Source organism: Symphalangus syndactylus, chromosome 4 (assembly GCF_028878055.3).
Source record: "Symphalangus syndactylus isolate Jambi chromosome 4, NHGRI_mSymSyn1-v2.1_pri, whole genome shotgun sequence".
Taxonomy (NCBI): Eukaryota; Metazoa; Chordata; class Mammalia; order Primates; family Hylobatidae; genus Symphalangus; species Symphalangus syndactylus.
Genome location: NC_072426.2, coordinates 35,176,560 through 35,203,284, shown reverse-complemented (window position 1 = coordinate 35,203,284; position 26,725 = coordinate 35,176,560). Strand labels below are relative to the sequence as shown.

Sequence of the window (26,725 nt, the reverse complement as noted above, 5' to 3'; positions counted from 1 at the left end):
TCTTTATTTCTACACTCTCTTGTCGCCACACACAGGGAGAAGCCCACCCACCCTGTGGGGCTGGACCCTACAGGGTAAACCAGGCAACACTTCTAATAGGAGCTTGAAGTCAAGGGAAGTCTACTTTATCCATTAAAATTGTGAGAAAGTACTTTTCTGGTAAGAATCCTAATCATTTCTATGTGGATGGGTCTCTTAAAGTAGCCAGGAGAAGGAGGATTTAGAAATTGTGTGCAGAGAGAAGCGCAAGCCTATGTGAGTGTACAAGATGAAAAAGAAAGACCAGTTACATTTAGTGCAATACTAACTCTTGTTACACATCACATCTTTGTTTTCTGACATTAACAGTAATTGCAGTAATTGTGAGTAGGCCAGTTCCCTCTGCTCTTGCTTAGGCACATGAATTCCTTTCACTGACTCTGGTAGCCATGTGCAAACGCAGTCAGAATAATTTCCTCGGTATGACGACTAATGAGTTGTCATTTATTCAGTGACCGGGAAAAAATTAACAAGCCTCAAAATAATGTCTTTTTTATCCAGATGGAATTTTAGCCCTTGTTATTTCAGACAACATAAATATATGACATCTTCTAATTTAAAAAACCTTTTAAAAACAAGGGACGTGCCTAGGCTTATTCTTCATGGTGCCCAGAGGTGGAAGTAAAATTATTACAAGTGACCAGGTAAGGACCCGGGAAAAAACATCCTGATAGAGGATTGAGTTCATTTAGTCAAATCATCCATTTTAAAAAAATTACAGGCCGGGCGCTGTGGCTCACACCTATAATCCCAGCACTTTGGGAGACAGAGGCGGGCGGATCACGAGGTCAGGAGATCGAGACCATCTTGGCTAACACAGTGAAATCCCGTCTCTATTAAAAATACAAAAAATTAGCTGGGCGCGGTGGTGGGCGCCTGTAGTCCCAGCTACTTGGAAGGCTGAGGCAGGAGAATGGCGTGAACCCGGGAGGCGGAGCTTGCAGTGAGCCGAGATCACGCCACTGCACTCCAGCCTGGGCGGCAGAGCGAGACTCTGTCAAAAAAAAAAAAAAAACAAAAAACAACTGCTTTAATTTCGATTTAAATACTGAAAACCATGTCCTAAATTTATCTCAACCACTTTGCTTGTTAGAGTGGAAGAACTAATTAGCAGTTAATTAAATTCCAGGCGATTTTTAATTAAGGGGTTAAAAATAATTAAGACATAGAATTGTTACTCAACTCTAACTAGAAGAGCAGTAAAAATCAACAAAATAATCCAATAAACTTACATTTTACCTGGAAAGGAAGTTTTACATCATCACTATGTATTTAAGTAAACAAAAATAATGTGTGTCGGGGGGATAAGGGGTGGATTATATTTAAATATGAACAATTTGGGGAAAAGGTACCAGAGATGGTACCTTTTATCAGATCAGATGGGTATGATCTGATTTTTATGTCTTCTATGCCTTTAGTGAATTATTTTCAAAACTCTCTTAATTGAACAGCTGGTAGCCTGGGGCAATCCTGGACAGGAAGTAGGTAGATCTTTATGTTTAATACACAGTGCATTCTTGGCACACATTATGTGCAAAATACTAGCCTCTTGGATCTTTCATCAGGCAAGGCTATGGAGAAGTTTATTACAGGGCTTCTTTTATAATGAATGGTATTACTTTTGCTAGTTAAATGATGAAATCGTACTAGTGATTCAGGATGGGTATAATTTGTGTTTGATGTTCAGAATGGTTGGCTAAATCGTACATTTCCCATCCCAAAGCTATATGCATCCTCTATTACCACCCCTTGTAAGGCTGGAATTGCTGATGTGAATACATCCATTACCCACACACCAGGGAAGAATGGGGTAAGGTGACTGGATGTTAGGGCACCAATGTCCTTGAGCCGGAGAATCTTGGGGGTTGCATATCTGACCTGTTTACTTGATTTTCTCTTTTTTGTGTCCAGCAATCAGTCTCTACTTCTGTCTCTGTCACCATCCCCAGGTCTCCCAATCACTTAAATTGTGCTCCTCAGTCACTTGAACCCAGCCTCAATACTCCAAAGTACAACTTTTACTGCCTGCAGACATGAAGTTTTCATTAAGAAGACTGATATCCAACAGTCCCTGACTTACTATTGTTAAACCCACGACTTTTCAGTTTTACAGTGGTGCAAAAGCAATATGCATTCAGTAGAAACTGTATTTCGAATTTTGAATTTTGATCTTTTCCCAGGCTAGCGATATACGCAGGTCAACATTTTATTATAAAATAGGCTTTGTGTTAGATGCTTTTGCCCAGTTGTAGGTTAATGTAAATGTTCTGAGAATATTTAAGGAAGACTAGGCTAAACTATTATATTTGAAAGCTTAAATACATTAAGTGCATTTTTGACTTACAATATTTTCAACTTATGAGTTTTTTGTGATGAAACCTCATTGTAAGTGAAGGAGCATCTGCACTAAGCTAAAATTCATGTCTGTAGCTTCCTCATAATATTTAATATGTGATAGAAATGGTGCTGGCTCGGCGCTTTACCCTTGACCGGGGTTTCCTGACCTTGGCATTATGGATATTTGGAGCTGGATAATTCTTTATTTATGTATTCATGTGTTTATTTATTTGTCACCCAGGCTGGAGTGCAGTGGCACGATCACTTCTCACTGAGGCTTGAACTCCTAGGCTCAAGTGATTTTCCTGCCTCGGTCTTCCGAGTAGTTGGGACTACAGGCAATTCTTTTAAGTTTTATTTTATTTTTAATTGACACATAATAATTATACATATTTACGGGGTACGGTATGATGTTTCTATACATGTATACATTGTGTAAAGATCACTCGAGTGATATTTGAGGTAATGAGTATTTATCGAGTGACATTTGAGGTAACGAGTATTTATCTTACTCGTTACCTCAAATATTTATTATTTCTTTGTGGTAAGAACATTCAAAATCCTTTTTTCCAGCTCTTTTCTTTTTTTAGTTTTAATTTAATTTTATTTTTGAGATGCAGTCTCGCTCTGTCACCCAGGCTGGAGCGCAATGGCGCGATCTCGGCTCACTGCAACCTCTGCCTCCCGGGTTCAAGCGATTCTCCTGCCTCAGCCTCCCTGGTAGCTGGGATTACAGGCACACACCATCACACCCAGCTAATTTTTGTATTTTTAGTAGAGATGGGGTTTCACCATGTTGGTAAGGCTGGTCTCGAACTCCTGACCTAGGTTATCCACCTGCCTTGGCCTCTCAAAGTTCTGGGATTACGGGCGTAAACAACCACAGTATTTTGAAATATACAATATAATATTCTTAATTATTTTCACCCTACTGTACAATAGGACACCAGAATTTATTCCTTCTATCTAACTGTAATTGTGTGCCTGTTGACCATCTCTCCTCCTCTCACCCTCCTCCTACTCTCCTTAGCCACTGGTAACCACTGTTCTACTTTCTACTTCTGTGAGATCAGATTTTTTAGATTCCACAAATGAGTGAAATCATGCAGTATTTTTCTTTCTGTGTCTGGCTTTCACTTGACATGATGTCCTCCAGGCTCATCCATGTTGCCACAAATGATAGAATTTTATTTTTTATGGCTGAGTAGTATTCTATTGTGCATGTATTCTACATTTTCTTTATCCATTCATCTGCTGATGGCCACTTAGGTTGATTCCATATCTTGGCTATTGTGGATAATGCTGTAATAAATACAAGAGTGAGGACACCTCTTTGACATACTGATTTCATTTCCTTTCAATAAATGCCCAGTAATGGGATCCGCTGGATGATATGGTAGTTCTCTTTGAAGAACCCACTTACTATTTTCCGTAATGGCTGTACTACTTTGCATTTCTACCAGCAGTGTGCAAGCACTTTTGTTTCTCCATATCCTCATCAGCATTTATTTTTTTCCTTTTGATAATAGGCCTTCTAACTGGGGTGAGGTGATATCTTGTGGTTTTTATTTGCATTTCCTGGAATGAATAGTGATATTAAGCATTTTCTCATATACCTGTTGGCCTTTTGTATGTCATCTTTCGAGAAATGACTTCAGGTCTTCCATCCACATTCTAATTACATTATTTGGTGTTTTTGCTATTTAGTTGCTTGAGTTTTTAATATATTCTGGCTGTTAATCCCTTGTCAGATGCACTGTTTGCAAGTAGTTTCTCCCATTTGGTAGATTGTCTCTTCTCTCTTATTTCCACTGCTGTGCAGAAGCTTTTTAATTTTATGTTGGAACTGAATAATCCTTGTGGAGAATAATAATATTAACTCTGTGTATTGTAGGATGTTTAGCAGCATCCTTGGCCTCTGCTCCTTAGATGCCAGTTGCAACCCTAAAGGCTGTGACAATCAAAACTGTGTCCAGACTTGGCCAAATGTGCCCTAGAGGACAAATAGCCCCCAGTTGAGAACCATCGTGCTAGATCTCTGTCCCACCAGGCATAAGGAGGAATTTCTGCTTTCTGGCAAGTTTGAAGAGTGCTGCATCCTATCTCCATATTTCACACCTTGACCTAAGAGAAGAAAGAAATCCTTTTGTCACTGCACTTCACACCCCACCATGATAAATCGAACTCAGGGCAGTCTCCAACAGAAAGCTCCTAAATTCTTTTGTTTTTTAACCGGTTTAACAACTTTCTCTTGCTGTTACCCAATAGATTGCCAGTTTCTCTTTTAATGATTTTGCTGCTGGTAATCCATCTCTCTTTCCCTACTCTTTTGTTCAGAGAAAACTTTTTTTTTTTTAATTTATTTTTCAGGTCTCTGGCTTACTGGGAAGTGAGATCTTTTTTTCTCTACAATGCAAGTCTCTCCATCATACTGGTTGGAATTGTTCTCCTTGTTGTCACCCCAAACCACACTCCTGAGTTTTCCTGAATGCATTACACAGTATTATGCGCATGCCTCCATCCTTTTATTGTTCAGCTGCCAGTCATGCTTTTTGTCCAGTCAGTCATAGAGTTTTCCACCCAAACACACCTGAAAAGAAAACATCCTCAACCATAATCATTTCCACAGTCCTTCTCTACTTGGGAAGCCGGCTGTGTTCTCACTCTTTCCTTCTGCCCACCGTCCCTCTTCACCCAGAGAAAACTGGCATTACTTTAAGGAAGTTGTTCTCACACTTTAGCTTACAGCAGAGTCACCTGGAGGGCCTGCTGAAACATGGATTGCTGGCTCTAACCTCAGACTTCTAATCCGGTTTGGAGTGAAGCCCAATAATTTGCATTTTTAACAAGTTTCAGATAATGCTTCTGCTCCGGTCATCTCATCTTGAGACCACTGCCATAAGGTATAATGGCAGAGAAAAAAGCCCTCCAGGTGAATCTGATTGAGGTAGGGTGCCCACCTACTGCAGGATCGTGGGTTTATTTCCTCCTTTCTCCAAAAGATCAATGTGTCTTCACAAGTTCCATCCTGCCAGCAATGCCAGCTGAGCTTGGAAAAGGCTATGAAAAATTTCCAAAGCTATGGAACAAAGCTCATGGACTCAAACAAAAATACACAACACTATAACACACATACATTTTGGTGGTTCTACCCTCTGAGAGGTGAATTTCCAGCTGCACTGACTTTTAGAGGAATGTTTTGCCACAGTCTTTCCACAAAAGAGAGAACATTTGCTTACTTAGAAACTTATGGACATTTATCAAGAAACCGTTACATTCAAAGCTTTCTAAAGAAATCAAGGAGAGACCAGAAGACTTGGAGTGTAAACACCTGGACTCTAGACTGGTTGAATAACCTGGGCGAGTCACTGCATGGCATTTTGCAAATATTCAGTCTTCTCAGCTATAAGATGAGGAATTTAGATTTATTCTCAGAGGCCTCTTGCAGTGCTGTGATTCTAGAAACTTCCTTGAGCAAGAACACTGATAGGATCTGGCTCTAGGGTTGGAACATACCTCACTTGAACACTAAAGGGTCTGCTCAAATGTGTCAAAATGAGGCAGTTCATGCCATCCTTTAACATACGGTGCGGTCGGCTGAATAATGAACACCAAAGATACCCAGATCCGAATTCCTAGAACCTGTGAATGTTACCTTCTGTGGTGTTAGAACTTTGCAGATATGATTATCTCTTAAAAAGGTAATCTTAAAAAGATTTTGAGATGGTGGGGATTATCCCATCTTATTTAGATAGGCTCCAAATGTAATCACAGGTATTACTCTAAGAGGGAGGCAAAGATTTGACTACAGAAGAGAAGGCCGTGCGATGACAGAAGTTGGGGAGAAAGTGTGATATGATGTGAGGCCACGAGCTAAGGAGTGAGAACAACCTCCAGATGCTAAAAAGTCTGGGAACTGATTCTCCCCTAGAGCCTCCAAAAGAAACCTGCCCTGCTGACACCTTGTTATTAGCCCTTTAAACTCATTTCAAGCTTCTGAACTCCAGAACAGAAAGATAATATATTTGTGCTTTTTTAAAGCCATCAGGTTTATGATAGTTTGTTACAGCAGCCATAAAAGATGGGTACATCAAGCTTAGAACAGCATGACACTCTCTTGGTCCCCAAAGTGGAAGTTTTCAATGGAGATGGCTATAGCTGGTAAATCAGAAGGATGACAAATGAATCACATTGCCTGCCCTTCAACATTAGAGCTGCCTTTCTTTAGATCTTAGTTCCATTATCTATTCAAACTGCAATATCTCTGACAGGCACTCTGCCTTAGTAGATAATGGGTTTAGCCCAAGGCTTGGCATATTGTGGATGCTTCCTAGAAGTTATTTTGGTCTTATTGTCAGCTGTGCACAAGGCACCAGGAGAACAGAGGCTGAAGGTGAGGGAAGATGGGAGCATGTAGAGGACCTGTCCAAGCCTACCTCCTCTGTTCCCTGAATTCCTGCCAGGTTCATTCTAGGACCACATACACTTTACCTCATCAAGGCCCTGGGAGAACATTTTTGTTGCTATTGCAAAGGGTCAGGATCATTCATTTCTGACTCTACTATCTGTCCTGTTGGCCACAGGGACCCGCCAACACCTCCAAACACAGCCTGTGTCTATCACCTTCCTGGATGTTCTTTGGTCTAATTATCCCTGGCAGCTGATAATCATTTCCTCCAGGCTCTCACCAGGAATCAATGGTGATAATAATAACCATGAGAGCAATCAGATCTGTTTAGTGAAGGTCTACCATGTGGTGAGCGCTTTACACAAAGTCTACCAAATCACTATAGCAACAATTCACAGTAGGTATTATTATAATATCTTCTCATACATAGGTTAACAGAGGCTTAGAGAAATGAACTATTTTATACCAAATCCTACAAGTGATCGGTGATGGAACACACATTCAAACCAAACCACATTCACAAACTGTTTCCATTTTGCTGCATTGTTTCTGATCAAAAGAAAATGTACCCCCACGTACTTAGCACGGTGTTTGGCATATGGTAAAGTCTTAGCATTGGCTTTTATTGATATCATTGTATGTTTATGTCTATGAATATGGCTGCCCATCAGAGTGTACATGGAGCAATGCCACAGGCATGGTGGGCTAGGGTCCAGCAAATGGAGAGGGCTCCTTTGGCCTTTCCACACCCCATGTCCCTGAAGAGCTTCAAAGCCACGCATATGCTTTTATGCTTCTTTATCCTCCTCCCTCGACATGCCTGATCATTTCCAGAAATGAGAAAATAAACAGGCTGTAGCCAAAAGAATAATGAGTGGAGAAAATGCATGCATAGAGGATCTGACCCTCTTAGATTGAGCCTCTCTTCACCTGGCATCCTGTCAAAGTGATCTTCTCCCTCTCGCCCTTTAAAGGCCCCTATGCACATCTCTCTGCATGCACTGACATCGTCCCAGAAACCTCCATGCCTTCACCTTCTACTACACACATACTGGTGTCTGAGAGGCAGAGGAGCTGACAGGCAGTAGGATTTGGGGAGGAAGAAAGAGGACCCTCTCCTGAAAACAAATGTCTCTGGTTATTTTCTCACATCCTTGAGAGAGTTGAACAGGTAAGGCAAGCATGTGACACACATGGTCCCTTCACCGCATCTCCAACCTGTGACAGGCATCACCAATGGATGGTGGCACTCTCCATTGAGCTCAGACCAATGAATTGGAGGTAACACAGTAGAGGAAACTCATTTGGCATGCCTAGAATATGACATGCATGTGGAGATGAGGTACTCTGTAATCTCTTCCTAAGTTGTGAATCCACTTAGTAATTTCTGAATTCTACCTTTTCATTAAAGCCCAGGCCCCATCTTATGCATTTTGAGAAGCCACTCCTTATCATACTGTTGCCTTCTCTATATTTCTCTTCTTTGATACTGATATATTCAAGGGAGAATTCAGAGTTTGAGAGAGCTGAAACTTGACAACAGTTTTGTAATATTTTCTATAGAGAAAATGAAAAGATAATTAAATTTTTCCTCTGAGTTGATCCAAATTTGTTTAGAAAACATTATTTTGGCTTCAGACTTACTATTGATTATGCCATGTAAATTTTCAAGGTGTTCTCTAATTTGGGAAAATCACTATCAATTTTATTTCATAAATGAGCTCTAAGATTTTAGAGCATCTCAAGTTTGCTGTACAATGTGTATTCAGAAACAGTCTTATGGTGAATGACACTCATTGACCAGTTTGTCCTAATGTCCTCAAGTTTTATTTCTAAGTGGGATTCATCTAAATATCTAAAACCATTGTGGGCAACTCATCATGCTCTTGCAAAGGGCACCAAGCACATATTGTGGAGCACCGAGTTAGGCATGTTCCTTCCCAAGCACTATGGGTGCAATCACCTCAGTGTGGGCAAAGCGATGTTCCTTCTGAAGCAAGAGCCAGGCCTTCTATTCAGCTATGTGTCTACTATCAGCTCTTCAAGGATGCTGAGAGAGTAAATCCAATTGCTTTACAACAGATAAGAAAACCAAATCCTTGAAAAATATTACTTACCAGAAAGTTGGAGGTAGAGCCTGGACTAGAATTAGGTAGACACACTCTAAGATTCATGCTGTCTCTCCCCTCTGCTTAGGAAGCTCAGTATGTCCTGGGTATTTGATAAATATTCCTAAAGCTCATCATGTACTGGGTATTTGATAAATATCCCTAAATTTCAGTCCTCTCAAAACATCTAATAAAATTCCTAAAAGAATTCAAATACATATCATTTAACGAATGAATGAGCAACTAAGTGAATGAAGAATATAGTGTTACAAGCATCTCCAAATATTCTGGTTGCTCTTTTTAATTTTTTTATATTAATGGTGTTTCATGTTAATAGCCATGATTTATTTAACTAGATTTCAGGCTTTTTTTTTTTTTTTTTTTTTTTTTTTTGCCTTCTGAGATTAAAGTCTTGATGAAATCATAAACTGTAGAATGTCAATACTGGAAGACACCCTAACAATCATATAATTCAATCCTTTTTTGTATTCAGTGGATAAGGAAACTGAGATTGAAAAAGCTGAAGTTATTTATCCAGGGCCTTAGAGTAGTTCTTCTAAATATTTATCCTGGTCTTTTGTCATACTCTTTAGCATTACAAGACAAGTGCTTATCATTTCCTTTTAATAGGCTCAGAATTTAGAGTCTGAATCTGCCTCGAAATCAATCACTTCAACTGTCCCCCACCCCCTTATTTTTCACTTAAGACATTGGAGTATTTATTAAATATCCTGTGTGTTCAGTGCCAAGGGGAAAGCAGAGACGTGGTCCCTACCCTTAAAGAACTTGTAATCATATATGTTCATAGAAACACATGGCCTTATTTATGACAGGGCATAATTACGGGGAAATTTTGTCAAGTTCCCCTGAATTCTGTATGAAATAAAAGTTGTTTCTCTTTTAGATCACAACATTTTTTTCATTTTTAAATGAGACATTTGAAGAATGACACCCTAAAAGCTAAGTCACTTCAGCAAGACTGACTGTCTGGAGAATCATATTCTAGCCACATCAAGATGGGACTGTCACTTTTACAGGTATTATTCATTAAATGGAGCATATCTTCATCTTTGTTCATCGAACTGGCCAAACATAGTTTGTGTGTTTTGTTTTTGTCTGCTATGTCCGTGGGACTATAATTTAAGGGATGGGATGTGAATGGAACAACACAAACCAAACGCTTCCCCCCAAAAATGCTATGATGCGTGTCATGGGAAATGGCCTCATCCAGTCCTGAAGCAGTAAAATGTGACGAAGAGCATAAGAGTTTGGTTAATAAACACTAATTTAGCAAATGTTTATAAATAATTCTTAAGTCCTTACTATATGCCAAGCATTACTGGATATTCAGAGTCAATATAGTGGTGAATAAGAGAGAAAGAGATCCCTGCTTCTATAGAGCTTATATTCTAGTGAAGTAGACAGGTCAAGAACAATAGCAAATCTACACAGTAATAAGCACTATGCAGAGAAAAAAAGTGTTTGATGATAAAGCATAGATTGGAGGATCAGGAAAGGCTTTTCTGGGGTGGGGGGCGGGGGGCAGGGAGTGACTTGGATGCTGTGATTCAAATGACAAGAAGAAAACAAATGACGAGGACTTGGGGGAAGAGCAGGGAAGAAGATGTGGGCAGAAGGAACATCATGTGCAGCAGCATAAAGGACGAGGCATGGCGCAGAAACAGAACTTAGGCTGGTGTGGCTGGGGCCTGCAGGAGAAGAACAATAGGGCAAAGGTGAGGTCAGAGAGGCAGGCAGGGGCCCAACAATGTCAGACTCTGTAGGCAGGGTGAGGAGTTTGGTTCCAACTTCAAAGGCAAGAGAAGCCATAGTAGGGTTTTCACTAGGGAAGCCACCTGATGTAATTTACATTTTAAGAAATCATTCTGGATGCTGCTAGGAGAGTCAATTGTAGGGAGGAGGAAGGGAAATAAGGAGACAAATTAGGAGACAATGAAAGTACTGCATGTAAGAGACAGTGGCCAGTGAAAGGAGGTGGGGCTGTCATATGGACAGACAAGGCTACTTGACTCACTGGCTAGGTGAATCTGATCAAATCAGCCTTCTAAGCATGAATTTCCTTACCTATAAAAAGGGTATAATAATGTCCTCTTGGAAATTTGTTCTGGGGAATAAGTGTGATAATCCCCAGCACATACTAAATACACGGTGATATTTTAGAAAACGAAAGGATGGTGTGCTAGCAAACTGGATCAGTAGTCAGCAAACTGTGGCCCATTTAGTCCACCACCTGTTTGTGTGGGTAAATTTTATTGGAATATAGCCATGTTTGTTTGTTAGGTATGGCCACTTTCACATTACAATAGCAAAGTTGAATAGTTGCAACAGCAACTATAATGGCCTGCAAAGCCTAAAATATTTACAATCGGGCCCTCAGAATAAAAAGTTTACTGATCCCTGATCTAGATTGTAATAAAGAGTAGAGGGTGGAAGGAATGTAAGAGAGATAAGATGTATCTGTACAAGAAGGAGGCAGATAATTCAGAGAAACATTAGTGGTGTGTCATGCACTATATTTTGTAAGTGCTCTGCCAAAGAGAAGGCCCTAGCTGTAAAGACATGATCAATCAAAGAAAGCATTTGAAATAAACTTCAAATGTCATCATCACACAAATCAACCAATAGTATGTAATATTTATATAATGCCCCTATATTTCCATTATGTTCATCAATAATTTTACTAAAATAATTCATTCTAGATGCATAATTTCAGGGTAAGAGAAGGTAAGTAATGGAAAACAGATAGCAATAAATTGGAAGAACCGTAAATAAAATAGAGAGTTCATCCATGCAGTCAATAAATATTAATTTAGCACAAAATTTATACTAGGTCCAGTGCTAGGTGCTGGGATATACAATGGTAGACATGACAGCTACAGTCCTTGCTTTCATGGAACTTCGAGTTCAATGTTTCCTTTTGGGGAAGAACTGCCCCCAGCTCCATATGAGTATCTTTGTGTAAATGGAGAAATACCCTCTCCTCCCTCCTCAAAATACTTTATCTCCATCTGTAAGAAACATTCCAAAAAAGATTAATTTTTCTAGCACCTTAATTGCCATCTGCCAACAATTTTAATATAAATGTTCAACTCTACTGTAATTATGATGTGAATGGCTCTGGGGTATGACAACTTTTTGGAGTATAGAAACATGTTTAACTATATGCAGAAGCATGAAAAGTATGTGCTCAAAACAGAAAGTGATGATAATATGGAAAGAAGGGACTGCTTGGGCTAAAGATTATGAAGACTCTTTCTCTAGTATCTGTTTACTAAGTTGGTGATCCCTAATTATGGTTTTATTAGTAACCTGCGGGTTATCTGGAATAATTTCATATGGCTTTCCAAAACTTTCAATGTGAAATTTAAGCAAGCTATATACTGTACTTGAAAGAGTAGGCAAGGGGAAGGGTGTGGCAAAATAAAATGATCAGTTACAGGATGTCCAAGTAACCCAAAATTTTGGGGTCTCTCTGAGAGTGGAGCCAGAGTTGCTGCACATAGTTTTGGGGAGTTGTGTTGGTATTTTTCTATTTTTATTAAATTTATTTACTTTCTGGTTTAAATAGAAAAATCCAGATTTGAAGTTCAAGACTCATATCACATAAGTAGTATATGATTAGAATTCCTAGGTGAAGAAGTTCCACACAAGGCCATTAGAAACAGTTTTACAAAATTCAAAGGCTAAAGCAGGCACTAGAATCAAAGCATGCGTGGAGTAGATCAAGTACCTTCAAGATTATTTTTTCCCTTTGTTCAGAAATAAGATGAAAACATGTATGAATTGAGAGAGCCTGATTCTGGTTTAGAATCAGAATGGAGGAGAGTAAAGGGTGAAATGAGAAAGGACTAACAGGAGTATATGGGAAGAAACAAAAATAAAATATTGTTTTTTGAGACAGGGTCTGGCTGTTGCCCAGGTGGGAGTGCAGTGGCACAATCGCAGTTCACTGCAGCCTCCACCCCCCGGGCTCGAGCTGTCCTCCTGCCTCAGCCTTGGAAATAGCTGGGACCACAGGCATGCACCATCATGCCCGCCTAATTTTTAATTCTTTTTTTTTTTTCTTTGTAGAGATGGTGTTTTGCCCAGGCTGGTCTCAAATTCTTAGGCTCAAATGATCCACCTGCCTCAGCCTCCCAAAATGTTTGGATTACAGGTGTGAGATAGAGCACCTGGCCAGATGAAAATATTTTAATTGAAAGTCTGGCTCTCTTTATTCCCCCAAATTCTGTTCTGAAGGTGTCACTTTTTTTATTCCTCTTCCCCTGCGTCCTAGATGCCATGCCAATGAACAAAATAAAGTTTCTCTTTCCTTTTCTTTCCCAAACACCTGCGCTAGAACCAACACAGTTCAATTCACCGGGAATTCAGGCAAAGGTAACAAAGTTTGCTTTTTCTTATTTATAAGTGGCTAAAAGTTACCAGTTTATTTTCTGTCACTAATTAGTTTTGCTTTATGTTAACTTTTAATGTGTATTTTTAAAGATTGATATTACCATTATACATATTGCCGTCACTTTAAATGTTTTTGAAATCCCAGACCAAAGTGAATAAAAAGAAGTGACAAAAAGTTCTAATCAAAATGTGGAGATAAAGTAGAATGAATCACACTGATTATTTTGTCTTCTGTAACTCTACTATGAAGTTTCTTATCCTATTTCATAAACTACTTTGGGACTGGATTTTTAAAATCAACAATTAGTTATCTCAAATATGTTGAGTCAGACAATGTTTGTCATTTTACAGAATATATCAGATAATCTCTATTTCCTTTCAAATGTTTTAAAAAAACTTAAAGGATTAAGAAATGGAAATAGACACTAAGTCACTTAAGCATATTCTACATGGGATTGCAAAACTAACTTGATAAATAAACATTATACTCTCATTCCACTTGATTTTGATAAAAAGATTGCTAAGCCATGATCTTTATTGTGTATTTAAAAATATGACTTTCTACTCAGTTGAGACCATACTGGAGGGGAAAGGCCAAAAGCCACAGGAGAGAAAACATTTTGGTTCAACTTTGCGCTTGGTGAGCTGTTTTCCTTCATAAAAGTCACAAATTAAGGGACATATTTCTACATACTCTCATACTCCCCATGGCTGTGGTAAACAAATCTATATCTCTTTGAGAAATGTTTTCTATTACTACTTTTGTGAAAGAAACACACATTCATTAAACATCATCCCTTGAGCTTTACACAAAATTTCTCACAGGCTAAAACTTTCTGTATTAACTCTTGTTTCCTTGTTTCTTGGAGATTTCATAGATACTATGTAAAAAACCAGCTTTTCTCTCTTGCTAACGGTCAGGTAAAAAAATTCTGCTGTTTAAACATAACTGAGTGTCTAATTATAGTAGAAACTACTGTGGAAGGAATAATGTCTCCGTGTAGCTATGGGGAAATGTCATAAATTCAGAAGCTGAGTAAGGGAGAGAGAGAAAAGTTCAATCCCATTTCTACTGATGGTTCTTGATAACAGTAGGTGGCTTAAGGACAGGGGATTAAATAGTATTGAATCACATAATATGTGACTACTTTTTTGCTTCTCTTTCCCTCTTGATAATTTCAAGGAGAAAGTTTGCATCCAGCTCTGGTTTTCATGCCCCTTTAGTGCTTGCTAAGTTTTCTTTCTAACAGAGAGGGGTTCAGACAGAATACAGAATAAAACGAGAAATGTATAATAATGTTTTCATCCTGTGTGTTTAGTATAAGTGGAAGTGATTTTTCCTAAGGTACTAAAAGAAAGTTTCTTTTAAAGATAAATGTGTTTAGAGCTTCCAGATAGCGGAACATGCGGAGGTTTCTGGAGAGTGGTCCCTCAGGGAAGTCATGGAAGCTCTACACCCCTTCCCCCACACCTTGCCCTATGCATCCCTACATCTGTATTCTTTGTAATATCCTTTATAACAAACTAGTAAATGTGAGGTACTATGTCATTCCTTATGATACCAAGTAAAGTGAGAGTCCTGTTGTCCATGGTCAGCCAACCTGGCACTGTTGGGGAGGCTCTGACCATTTATCCACTACAGGAAACATGACTACAGTTTGACCAAATTTGTCCAAATTGGGGGGAGTCTAACTGAAACACCAGAGGCTTATGCATCACACCATTTGAGGGACCTAACCGTATGACCACAGTGTCATCATGAGGAACAGACCAGAATCTCCAACTTCAAACAGTGGATGCCTAGGAAGGAAGATCTATGACTACAGACAGAAATCTGGTGGCTCTAATTGGCCAGTCATGGTCTGTGTGACCCTGACTCAGTGGCTATATTTCCTTGTACCTCAGCTTCCCTTTAATAAAATGGGATAAGGGTTAAAATATGTGTTTAGATAAAAAGTAAATTAATGTAAATAAAAACATTAACAAAGGTAGTGCAAGAATGTGACAAACTACAGGGTCTGGTGGCTCACGCCTGTAATTCCTAATGCTTTGGGAGGCCTAGGCCAGAGGATTGCTTGAGCCCAGGAGTTTGAGCCCAGCTTGGGCAACATAGTGAGACCCTGTCTTTATGAAAAATCAAAAAATAAGCTGAGTGGGGTGTCTCGTTGCTGGTAGTCTTAGCTACTCAGGAGGTTGAGTGAGCTATGATTGTACCACTGCACTCCAGCCTGGGTGACAAAAAAAAAAAAAAACAAAGACAAATGCTGTGAAGTGACTGAGTTTGGAACCCAATGTCACAGTTCTCTAGAGATTAACTCACTTTCCACCAGACTTCATCTTAGACAAACAACAAAAAACTTTTCTTCTTTTCTTTCTCCCTTCTTCCTTTCTAACCTCTATCATTTAACAAAATGGATTCCTAGCGTGTATAATGTGCCTGACGTTGTGTTAGGCATTGCAAACTCAGAAATGCAAAGATTAGTAAATAGATCATCATCTTTCTTCTTAACCTTCTCAATCTCACTGGAGAGATAGAAGTGTAAACAACTATTGTACAGTTAGAAATGTGACGTGCATGCAAGGTATAGTAGCCTAGAGGAGGAACAGTCAATTGGGAAGCAAGGGGAGGTGTCAGATTTCAACCTTAGGAATCAGTTCTACGAAATACAGTCCAAGTTCATAACTACACCCTTAATTTATTCGGCAAACTTTGAGTGAGCCAGACACTGCATTAGGTCATGGTGATTTGGACATGAAAAAGATAGTCAAAGCATCAAGAAGCACATGATTAAAACGGGACACAGGCAATGAAAGCAATGGTTATATAGGTCTATAACCCTTATCTGAAACCCCTGAAGGCAAATATGTTTGCAATTCAGAATTTTTAGAATAGTGATATGGTATACACACTATATGTTACATAATACCAGTAAAAGGGCCTGGGGAAGTACTTCATAGTTAAGACATAGAACCAGTCACACTAAATGGGATAAAAACTATAAATAACCTGATATCAATTCTGTTTAGGTTTCTAGTTTTTGTAATCGTTTAGATTTCTGAATTGCAGAAAATGTTTGGGAACATATTCTTCAAAATCGTTAGAGGTATGCTGCAGGGTGTTTTGGCAGAACAAAGGGCAACAAACTACATTGTAATAGAAAAAGAGTCAGGCCTCCTCGAAGATGTATTTTCTGAGAGGAGTCTTGATGGATGAATAGGAGTTAACCAGGCAGAGAAGATGGGTGAAGCAGAGAACTGGAGGATGGGGAAAAGGGTTTTCTAGGCAGAAGGAATGGCTTGTAGAAAGACAACGGCCTTGGTGTTTGTGGGGAACTACAAGTATTTCAGAATGGCTGTGTGTGTGTGTTGCCTGAGGTAGAGGGAGAAGGGAATGGAGATGGAAATGCTGATGGAGAGCAACTGAGATCCAGTGGAAGAAGTGGACAAGGACCCATGCTGAGTTAACCTTTACTGTGAAAGATAGAATGAGCTACTAAGTAATTATTTAACATTGTATAAACATATGAACAGATTTGAAATTTTAGACAAATCATAAGATTGGACAGAGCTGATACACTACACAAAATTAGGAGGATATTGAAGTTGTCCAGGTAAGAGATGATGAGAAAATGCAAGTTGGCATGGTTTGGCACATAGTAATTGCTCAATAAATCATAGCCATTAGAGAATCAAAGGCAGGGATGTAGTGGAGATGTATAAGAAGGGACATTTAAGGGCTCAGTATCTGATTGGATTGGGAGGTAGGGGGCAGAGACTCCTCCCCTGACTTCAAGGTCTTGCTTGCTTGGTGGTGCCAGGTTAGGGAGCATTGGTAGAGTATATGATTCTGTTGTCCTTGGGGGTAGGAAAGGAGAAATGATGTTTTCCCTTTTGGATGAGAAGAAATCAGGTTTGGAATTCAGGGAAATTGTCTTAGTTGGATTTGGGAATCATTATGTGATAACTAAGCCTTAATGTGAATGAGATCACAAAGAGATAGTGCATGATATGAGAAATAAGGCAGACCGAGGTCAAAATCCTAGAAGATGTTTAAGGAGGAGATAACAGTCAGCCATACCAAATGATCTTGAAAAAATAACCTAGATATGGTCTAGAAAAGTCTTTCATGGCTGTGGCAAAGAGGAGATCAACCATAACTTGAAAAGAGAAGTTTCAGTAGCTGAGGAAGGGCAGAGGCCTGATGACTATAAATAAAGTAGTGTGCAAGTGAGAAAATAGGGACCCCAGTGTCAACGACTATCCCTTCAAGATACTTGGCTGCGAAAAGAGAAACAGAGAGGAGGACAAACTTAGAGACAAACATAGCCTGCATGGAAAGATTTTTGATTTAATTTTTAAAGGTAGGAGAGGTGTTGCCAGACTGTCAGTTACTTCTTCCAGTTAGCTTTTCAGCTGTGTTGCAGCGTGCCTCTGGAGGAGGAGAAGTGTCTTTGATGCTCTGGAACACAAGTATTTCTCAGAAACAGACAGCCAGATCAACAGACTTGCCTGGAATAGCTCTGCAGGGAGGCACCCCTTTCTGAGCTTCTCTCCCAGGTGCTGCTCCTTGTGCTAACTTCCTGTAGAGTTTTTTTCTCCCTCTATTGTCCACCTGGCTGGCCGCTTGCCTCTTGTTTAAGACGGCTCTGTGGCTGTATGGGTGCCAGGGAGTTGGCTTGTAAAACACCCGTGTCTGTGCAGGCTTTACCAAGGTGATGCGCCTCCCAAACCACTAGCACCTGGCCCTTGTAGTCAGTATTGTCTGCTTCACACATTCAATTTGGGCAACCAATTCCTATGAGTGCCTGAGGGAATAGAGAACTAGGCTAGGCACAGTGAGAGATAAAAGAAAACAGGACTTTTGCCCCAACGGACCTTAAAATCCAAGGCATAGGATAGCCTTGGAAATAATGATGACAGTGGTTCTTAACTTTCTGGGGACACACAAATCCTTTTGAAAAGTTGATGAAAATGATGTGTTTTTTCCCTATGAAATAGCACACGGAATTTAACACAAAATTTTAAGGGATTTATGGACTTGCTAAATTCTGAAGTGGTTTATAAAGCTCATGTTAAGAATGCCTAAAGAGTTATTGTTGCTCTATTAGTGTGTGACCTTGGCTAAATAATGTTTCTGAGACTCAGTTTCCAGATTGTGCTGCCTGTCTTGCAAGGGTTTTGTGAAGACTAAATGAGACAACATGAATAAAGTGCTTAGCACAGGGTCCAACACAGAGCTAATGCCCAATAAATGTTATTTCAGTTTAATGTGTGTTACGGAGAAAATGAGCAAAATGTTAGATGGGACACATAGCTAACTCGCTGCAGTGTTCTCTGGTAATAAAGTCATTCCAGTATTTAGTTGTTACTTGTTGGCAAAAGTATGTTTCCCATACTTTAGTCATTCCCTGCCTACCTTTTGAAATTTTGCTTATCCCAGTCCCACCTGGACAATTACCCTTTAAAAATATTTTTTAAACATATATACTTGCTAGGAAAGAACTTCTGGATCCCTACCTTAAATAGAAAACCCACTTTCACTTGCCTTAAATAGAAAATAACAGTAACAATTAACAATGGAACTAAACAATGAAAATGAAACAATGTTATAAATTCCAGTTAGATATCAGTGCTCACCTAGGGCTTTGAGCCTGGAGCCTGCTCTGTGATAAAAGGGAGTTTACTGTTTGAGAGAGAATACTTTCTCCTTTTATACAGAAGAACTGAAAGAATCCAAAAAGGAATCTATTTCTTACTATGTGATTCACTGTCATTTAATGCCCTGGCCCTGCTCGGTGCACCGACTAGACGTATCTTCCGTGACTCCAACTGAGATGTCCTCCCTTTAGGAGACATTACGTGAGGGCAATTGCTCCCCTCGCCCCACACCAACTAGAACAGTAAATTCTGTGGGGGCAGTGGCCTGATTTCCACCTATCCCGCCGGCCTTGTCCAGGACAGGAGTGCAGCAAAATCCTTATCATATGAGCTCCTAGAAACAAGGACACTCAGAGGTCCCCTGCTCCCCATTCTGTTGCTGGATCAGGCTCAGTGCCTCGCTCCCACCCCTGACAGCTCCAGAGTTTAATATTTTAACTGGGCACGTAGCTGAAGCAATCTGCGTGCTGCCAGGACCTCGGTGGGGTGGAAGGGAGGCTGTAGGCATTGGTCGGAAGCTATCTGCCTGGGAAACATTGCTTTTACATAGATCGTACGCTACAGATTAATAATAATAAAAATGCAAAAACACACTTGCCTAAAGATGATTTTATTCCCTTAAGCCATGTTATTTTATTATTATTATTATTATGGGGATGGGTAATGAAACTCTTTTCAGCAGCCCGGAGGAAAGAGGGCTCGCCCTCGCTGTCTTCCTGGAGCTGCCTCTGCTGCTCCTAGTCAACCTAAGGCCATCTGCCTCTTACCCTGGCCCCTGGGCCCTGGCCGACTGGATGTCATCGCGGGGAGCTGGGTGCAGCGCAGCCTGGGCCTCCGGCCCAGCCGCGCCTCTACCTGAGCCGGGCCCGCCCCCCCACCGAGCACCGGCCCGCGCGGGCACCTGGCGGTCGCAGCGGACACAGCAGGAGGAGGAGACGCCGCGCTGGGCGGGCGTCGCGGGGCCGCGCTTGGTGTTCCAGAGCCGCGGCCGAACTTTTTCCCAAGAAGTCCCACGTTTGGAGGCCGGAGGAGCGAGACGGGGAGGAGAGACTAGAGTTCCTGGAAGGAGCAGCAGCAGCAGCAGCCCCACAACATGGCCTCCTCCTCCTCCTCCTGTCCCGCGGGCACCGAGGACTCCGCTCCTGCCCAGGTGAGCGCCGCGCCGCCCCCCTACCTGTGGCTGCCTTCACCCAGGGGCACGCGGGGACCCGGGCGGGCGGGAGGCCCGGGCCGGGGGGCCTCAGGAGTCCTGGAGACTCCCTGGAGTCCTGCCCTCGTGGGGGTGCCAGGCGGCGCCGCGAGGCTCCGGGAGGGCGAGCGGAGGGGACCCGGTTCCTGCGGATCGTGGGGGTCCAGTTGCGCCTGGAAGTTGCGGCCCGGGACAGAGGCGAGAGCTCGAATTCGGTCCCAGTGCTGGAGCATCCCCAGGAGAGAGGGGGGCCCGAGGACTTGGGGCTTCTGCTTGGAAACATTCGCCTGGAAAAAGAAAAGCGGGCCCCGAGCTCGGGACGCCCTCACCTCGGTCTCTCGTCTTGGGGCTTCTCTGTTCCTGGCTCGCCCCTCCAACTCTGTGTCAGGCTGAACCCTTCCTAAGGACACGACTGAAACAGGCTGTAGAGGCTGCACGTTTGGCGGGGAGGAAATCACCTGGTTTGTAAATCACCTGGCTCTGAAAGTTACCTTCAGAGTTAGGCGTTTTTTTGTTGTTGTTGTTGCTTGTTTTGTTTTCTTTTCTTTCTTGAAAGTGAGTCGATTTAACTCCGTGAAAGTATAGAATATACTTTATAGATTGAGACAGAAACGTGCAGAGCAGGGTGGCTATCGTGGCAGTGCCAGGGGGTGGCTTTGGTGGGTTTACCCTCTCTTGGATCTCCGAGAGCCTTGTAAAGGCATGCAAACAAAAACACGAAGTAGAAATCACCTGACGAGCAAAACCGCTGCATCAAGATAGTCTCCTTCTTCCCACCCCACACCCCTCAGCAGATTGCCACCTTTACGCCCAGAGGCGTTTAATAGCAATTTTGGTGCTGCCACGGTGTGTATAATGTGGCATAATTGGTTTAAAACACTCGCTTATGTTTGCATGTGCATAGAATGGCTAGGGAAGGGTTTCTGAGAAAGAGTAGTCGTCCCGGGAAGGGGGGTTGGGGAGACAAATGAGAGGATGAGGAAGGAGACTTACCTTTCACATACCTTTTAGGACTTTGGTTTGTTTTTTTTTTAAATTGTGGGCTCGCATTACCTATTTTCGCAAAAGAATAAGTACTACGTGTTTTAAAAGTGAGACACTTTTGAATCGTCTTGAAAACAACAGTTCACTGAGTTTTAAGTTATGTAGAATTGCCCTTGAAGCACAAATCTTGCCCATGTCATGTTTTTCCTTTAGTTGTTATCTCTAAAAATCCTCAGGGAATCAATGAGAAGTCTTCAAAAGAAGACCCTGAAGTTTCGACCAAGTCAACTGGTGGTTTTGATTGCTACCTAGATTCTGATATTTTGCTTGCTTGAGAGTGTGGGTTGTCTAATTTTGGAAGAGGTCACTTTCTCTCATTAGTAAAAGCATAGAAGAGTCATCCTGGGGTTACACCAGACTTCATTCCAGGAGGGTAGGTCAGGGCAGGTAGGCTTTATAGGGAGGCAGTCTCAGATTGGACACAGATTGCTGCTTTAGCAGTTCAGGCAGCCTTATAATCTGCTGACCTGGGCTCAAACCGGTGCATGTTTAAGGAAGCAAATTTCTGTATTGAAAGTGAATGTAAAGTTAAAACCACAGTTCTGAAACAAAAACTGACTGAAGCAAAACAATCCTTTGAATATCTCCAGATCTGCTACTAATATCTGGAGGGCAAACTTCTCTTAGTTCTCAAATCAGTGGAGGATAAATGAGTTTTGAATTTGGACTGTAGTTAAATTGTTATTTATGATGGCTCTCAGTGTTCTTTTTGTTAAGACATAAATAAATATGTTTCATAATCTACACAGTGATGTGTTAGGCTCCATAGCAGATATTGTAGCTCAAGATCCTTCAGACAATGTAAAGGCCAATGGTGTGTTTTGGAATCCAAGGAAACAGTGTGGATTCTGAATCTGTTAGTGTTTTTGTGGTGGTCTTTGTATTAGTGTATGTATATCTGTGGTTTTCTTTTTTTCAGTACTTAATTTTTTTTTCTTTTTACAGTGTTCATGAGTTTAAAGAAAGTAAGTGTGCCTAACTCTAGAATAATATGTTGATAACTGAGAAGAATATAATTGTTATGGACTCTCAGCAGTTTTTCCCAGGTTAATCTCCAATTAGTTACTTCTTTATTTAAAGTTATTCATTTTTATGCACAAAATGTCTGTATATTTTTGTAGAATGTGTTATTGTAATTATAGGGAATCTGTATAATCCAAATTGGAGATTATATAATATTCTAGCCTATATAAATGGCATTTTTACCTTTTTGAATGAAGTAAATACCTGAAACTGACGAGTCCAACTATCTGAAACTTTTACACAAGATTGATTGAGTTAGAACACAAAATGATTTTTAATTGGAATGTTTAGCCTTGATACAACTTCCCCAAACTCACATTATTAAAGTTTATCCTTCTAGAAAGATCAAGGTTACTAAAAATCTAATCAGATCTGAAGTAACTTTTCCCTGTATGTATTGACTGGGCTGTTGTTCACCTAACTATATCCTTAGATCTTGCAAATGTGAATGCCAGTCAGATGCTGGGTTAATGTTGAGGTACTTGGAACAATAGGGCCACTTAATTGCAATTTTTCATTTTCATCCTTTGTTGACATGTGAAAATAGCTTAAAAATTTTCAATTGCCTTCTATCCATGATACAATTTTAAAAGTTGTTTTAATATAGTCTACCTTCTCCTAGACATGTGTTTTAAGTACTAGAAGCTCAGCTGTTATTAGTTATAATTTGAAAGTTCTGTTAGAGTAGGCATGGTGGTTTATGCCTATAATCCCAGAATTTTGGGAGGTCGAGATGGGAGGATCACTTGAGCCCAGGATTTCGAGACCAGCCCTGGCAACATAGCGAGACCCTGTGTCTACAGAAAATGAAAAAATTGGTAGGGCACTGGGGCAAGTGCCTATAGTCCCAGCTACTCTGGAGGTTGAGGTGGAAGGATCACTTGGGCCTGGGAGGTTGAGGCCGCAGTAAGTGATAGTCATGCCACTGCACTCCAGCCTGGGTGACACGGTAGAGTGCAGTGGAGTGAGGCCCTGTCTCAAAAAAAAAAAAAAAAAAAATCTTTTAGCATTAAGTACAGTATTTATTTGAAGACCATGCATCTTTTTTCCTGATTAGACTCTAAAAGATGTGGTAACATTTCCAAAATCTACATGCATGGTTGAAATACATCCCGGACACTTGTCTCAGCATGCTTGAAGGTGGACAAACAAAATTCTCCAAAGGGTTTGTCCATTCAAAAAGACATAGATTTTTCCAGGAGTTGATCAGATTCCTGTTTGACTATGGGAGTGAGATCAGTGGTACCAAAATAGAAGTAATTTGTTGATGTTTTATGGAAATTACTCCTGAATTTTCTCTCTTAGGATGGTCTTATATGGATTAATTACCAAGTGTCATGTGGTGTGATGGACAAGAAGAAAGCAATCAGATGAAAGTTATGTGTTCAGTTCTGAGTAGATGGTAGTATTTTTCCCAGAATAAACTGCTTCTAGTATTTGATGTATATTAATAACCTGAGGCTAAATGATCTAGTGTTTGGAGCTAGAGCTTTAAAATATGAAATAAATTATTTTGGTGTTTTTTTGATCAGATGATGCTTTGGTACTGTCATTTTCTGATGACGTTAACAGAAGGGAAGTAATGAAAAATTGGCCCTAACATATATTTTGGACCTGGCTTGATAGGGGAAGTTAATTTGAATGCCAGAACTGAAGTTAATTTGAATGCCAGAACTGAAGTTAATTTGGATGCCATTGTTGAATTAAGAACTATGTGTTGCTAAACTGGAAAGGCTATTTTCCTATGTGTTTTGAAGATAACTGTGGTGATTTATTGGTAGCTATTATGTCATCTAGCTTCATTTCTGGGCTGTGCTGTTTCTCTGGGGGATGCCGAGGCTTCATGCTAAGGATATGCTCTACAAGTGTAGGGCTTCTCTTTCCCCACTTTTTTCATGTCATGATGCTTTATAGGGAATCTGGCAAAAAGCAGCTATGTGACTGCAGTGTTGCTCATTAGCATCAAACATAGGGCTTGATACACATTAACTCCAATTAATGTTTGTTAAGTTAAGAATCTAAAAATGATAAGGACCTGACATTCAGATTTAGTAGCAAGTTCCTTTATTTAAACAACATGTACTTTTGAGCTCCTATCATGTAAAAGGCACTCTTAGGTACACAGTGAAAGTATGGGGTTTACTGTTAAGTAAAAAGAAGTATATAATCCAAGATAGTGAAGACATATGCATCTTGAAAATATAACTGCATTATCTAGTAATAATAACAACCATGATTTATTATGCCTCTCACAGTAGATGCTATGTACTTCACAATAAACTAGAGGGTAAGTATTGTTACCCACCACCCCTGGCATTTTATACATGATGAAATTGACCTTCAGGAAGACTATACAAGTTGTAATTTGGTAACCTGAAATTGAATTGGAACCTTTGGTAATTGATGGAGAGACCAATGATAGTGAAACCAGGAGTCAAGGAATGAAGTCCCCATTCTCCAACTAACTAGTTCTGTAATCTCAGAAACGTATCACTTCCTGAGCTTCCATTTCTTCACTAGACGAAGGAGAGGGTTGGAATAAAGTATTTCTAGGGTTTATTCCAACTATAACAGTCTACAATTTAAAGAAATTTAAATGCTAAAAGAGTTATAGACAATTAGTAATAAGTGATACATTTCCTTGTTTCTAGGAAACACTTTTTCTCCTCACATTCGTATTCCTAATGTTAGAATACTTTTCCAAATGTTGGGAACTTTTACATTTATTGTTTTTAAAAAATGATTTCTTTTTCCCTGAAAATCTGATTTTAAAGCAATTGTGCTCCCTACGATTGATGGCATCTTAGACAACAAACATTTGTTAGTTCCAACAGGAAGTGGCAAGATGACATCTCAGTGAGTTTGGGCTGGTAATTGAACACTCACCAAAACACAAGGACTTGGGTGTAGAAGAACAGAAACATTTCCCGTAGTAGGTGGAGAACAATTGAGAATAACTGCCTGGCCTCTGTGGGTCCTTGAGGTTTTCTTTCTTTTTTTAAAAAGTTGAGATATTATCAGTGTTACGCTGGTAAAATGTCCCTAAAAGAAAAAACGCCCTGATTTGTAGCATTTGCCGATTCCTACCTCTACTATGGCTGATTTCAAGTTCCCAACAGGCGATGAATATGGAGTTGGAAAGAGAAGCATAGAATTGGTAAGCACACCACTTACGTACAGTGAGATGCACAGATTTCATTTTTAGTTGGATGAATGGTTTTTTTTTTTTTTTTTTCAAATTTATATGACACCAGGTATCAGGCACACATGGGGATGCACAGATAAATAACTGGTTCTTACTTTTCAAAATGTCATAGTTTAGCAGACTGTTTCAATGAACTTTTAAGTAGAGAAAGGGCTCTTGCACTGAGAATAGTTGATTAGGTCTCTCTTTTTCCACTGAGAACAAAATAAATACCAAGTAGATCCTTAAATATCTCGATTAGATATGAGAGAACTGAGGTCTGTAACTGGCTTATTTGATGTTAGGATGAGGGATTATGATTTTTAAGACCCTGTTTCTAAGGATGTCGAGTTATGCTTGTGTATGTGTTGGTATGTGTACGTGTCTAATTATCACCTTTATTGAGGTATAATTCACATACAATGAAACTCACTACATTTAAGTGTACAATTTGTTGAATTTTGACAGTTATCAAACCCTATCACAATAGAATATTTTTACCAAGCTGAGAAGTTTACTTGAGTTCTTTTACAGTTAAATTCGCAACCCTCCAGGAGACTGCTATTCTGATCTCTTTCACTATAGATGAGTTTTGCCTATATATACATTTTTGTGTCTAGCTTCTTTCTCTGAGCATAATGTTTTTGATATTAATCCATGTTGTTTTAGGTATTAGTAGATTATTCCTTTTTATTGCCAAGTAGTATTTCATTGTATGAACATGCTAAAGTTTGTCCATTCACCAGACATTTGAGCTGTTTTCAACTTTTGACTATGACAAAAAGATGCTAAGAATATTTTTGTACAAAAATCCTTTCCCTTTCTTTTGCTTGGGAGAGGGGCAGTATGTAAGTGCTTAAGACTGAAATTGCAGGATCCAAGGTTAGTATGTACTTAACTCTATATGAAAATATTCATATCTTACCTCACATCTCTAGGGAATGAAAGATTTTAGATCAGAATGGTAGGGTAGAGGAAAACCCATTGGGGAAATTGTTCCTTTGGTGTTTACTTAATCTGAGAATTTTTAAAATGCAATTGTAACTATTGATGAAATGTGAATATTGAAAAAAGACGTTGATGTTAAATAAGACTTTACAAGCTTGTAAAAGAAAATATAGTTACAGAAGGAAAACAAGTTTTTAAAAACAGTTTTGTTGTGATATAATTTATATACCATAGAATTCACCCATCTAAAGTGCTCAATTCAGTGAATTTTGTTTATTTACAGAGTTGTACAACCACCACCACGGACTAATTTTAGAAAATTTCTATCACTCTCAAATAGGAAGTACCCATTTATGGTAAAAAAGAAAAAA

General features: G+C 39.9%; 2 long non-coding RNA genes across 2 annotated transcripts in view; one reads left to right on the top strand and one right to left on the bottom strand.

Annotated features, from left to right (window-relative positions):
- Window positions 1-11,566: 11,566 nt before the first annotated feature.
- Window positions 11,567-19,817, bottom strand: LOC129480375 (uncharacterized). Its single transcript, XR_008657020.1, has 3 exons — window positions 19,734-19,817; window positions 18,946-19,031; window positions 11,567-11,921 (listed from the first exon to the last, which is right to left on the bottom strand). It is a non-coding gene; the product is annotated as an uncharacterized lncRNA (long non-coding RNA).
- An 85-nt stretch (window positions 19,818-19,902) lies between these two features.
- Window positions 19,903-26,725, top strand: part of LOC134736463 (uncharacterized) — a 103,245-nt gene continuing 96,422 nt past the window's right edge. Inside the window, exon 1 of the long non-coding RNA XR_010120476.1 lies at window positions 19,903-20,116. This is a non-coding gene — a long non-coding RNA (uncharacterized lncRNA). The remainder of the gene's footprint in view (window positions 20,117-26,725) is intronic.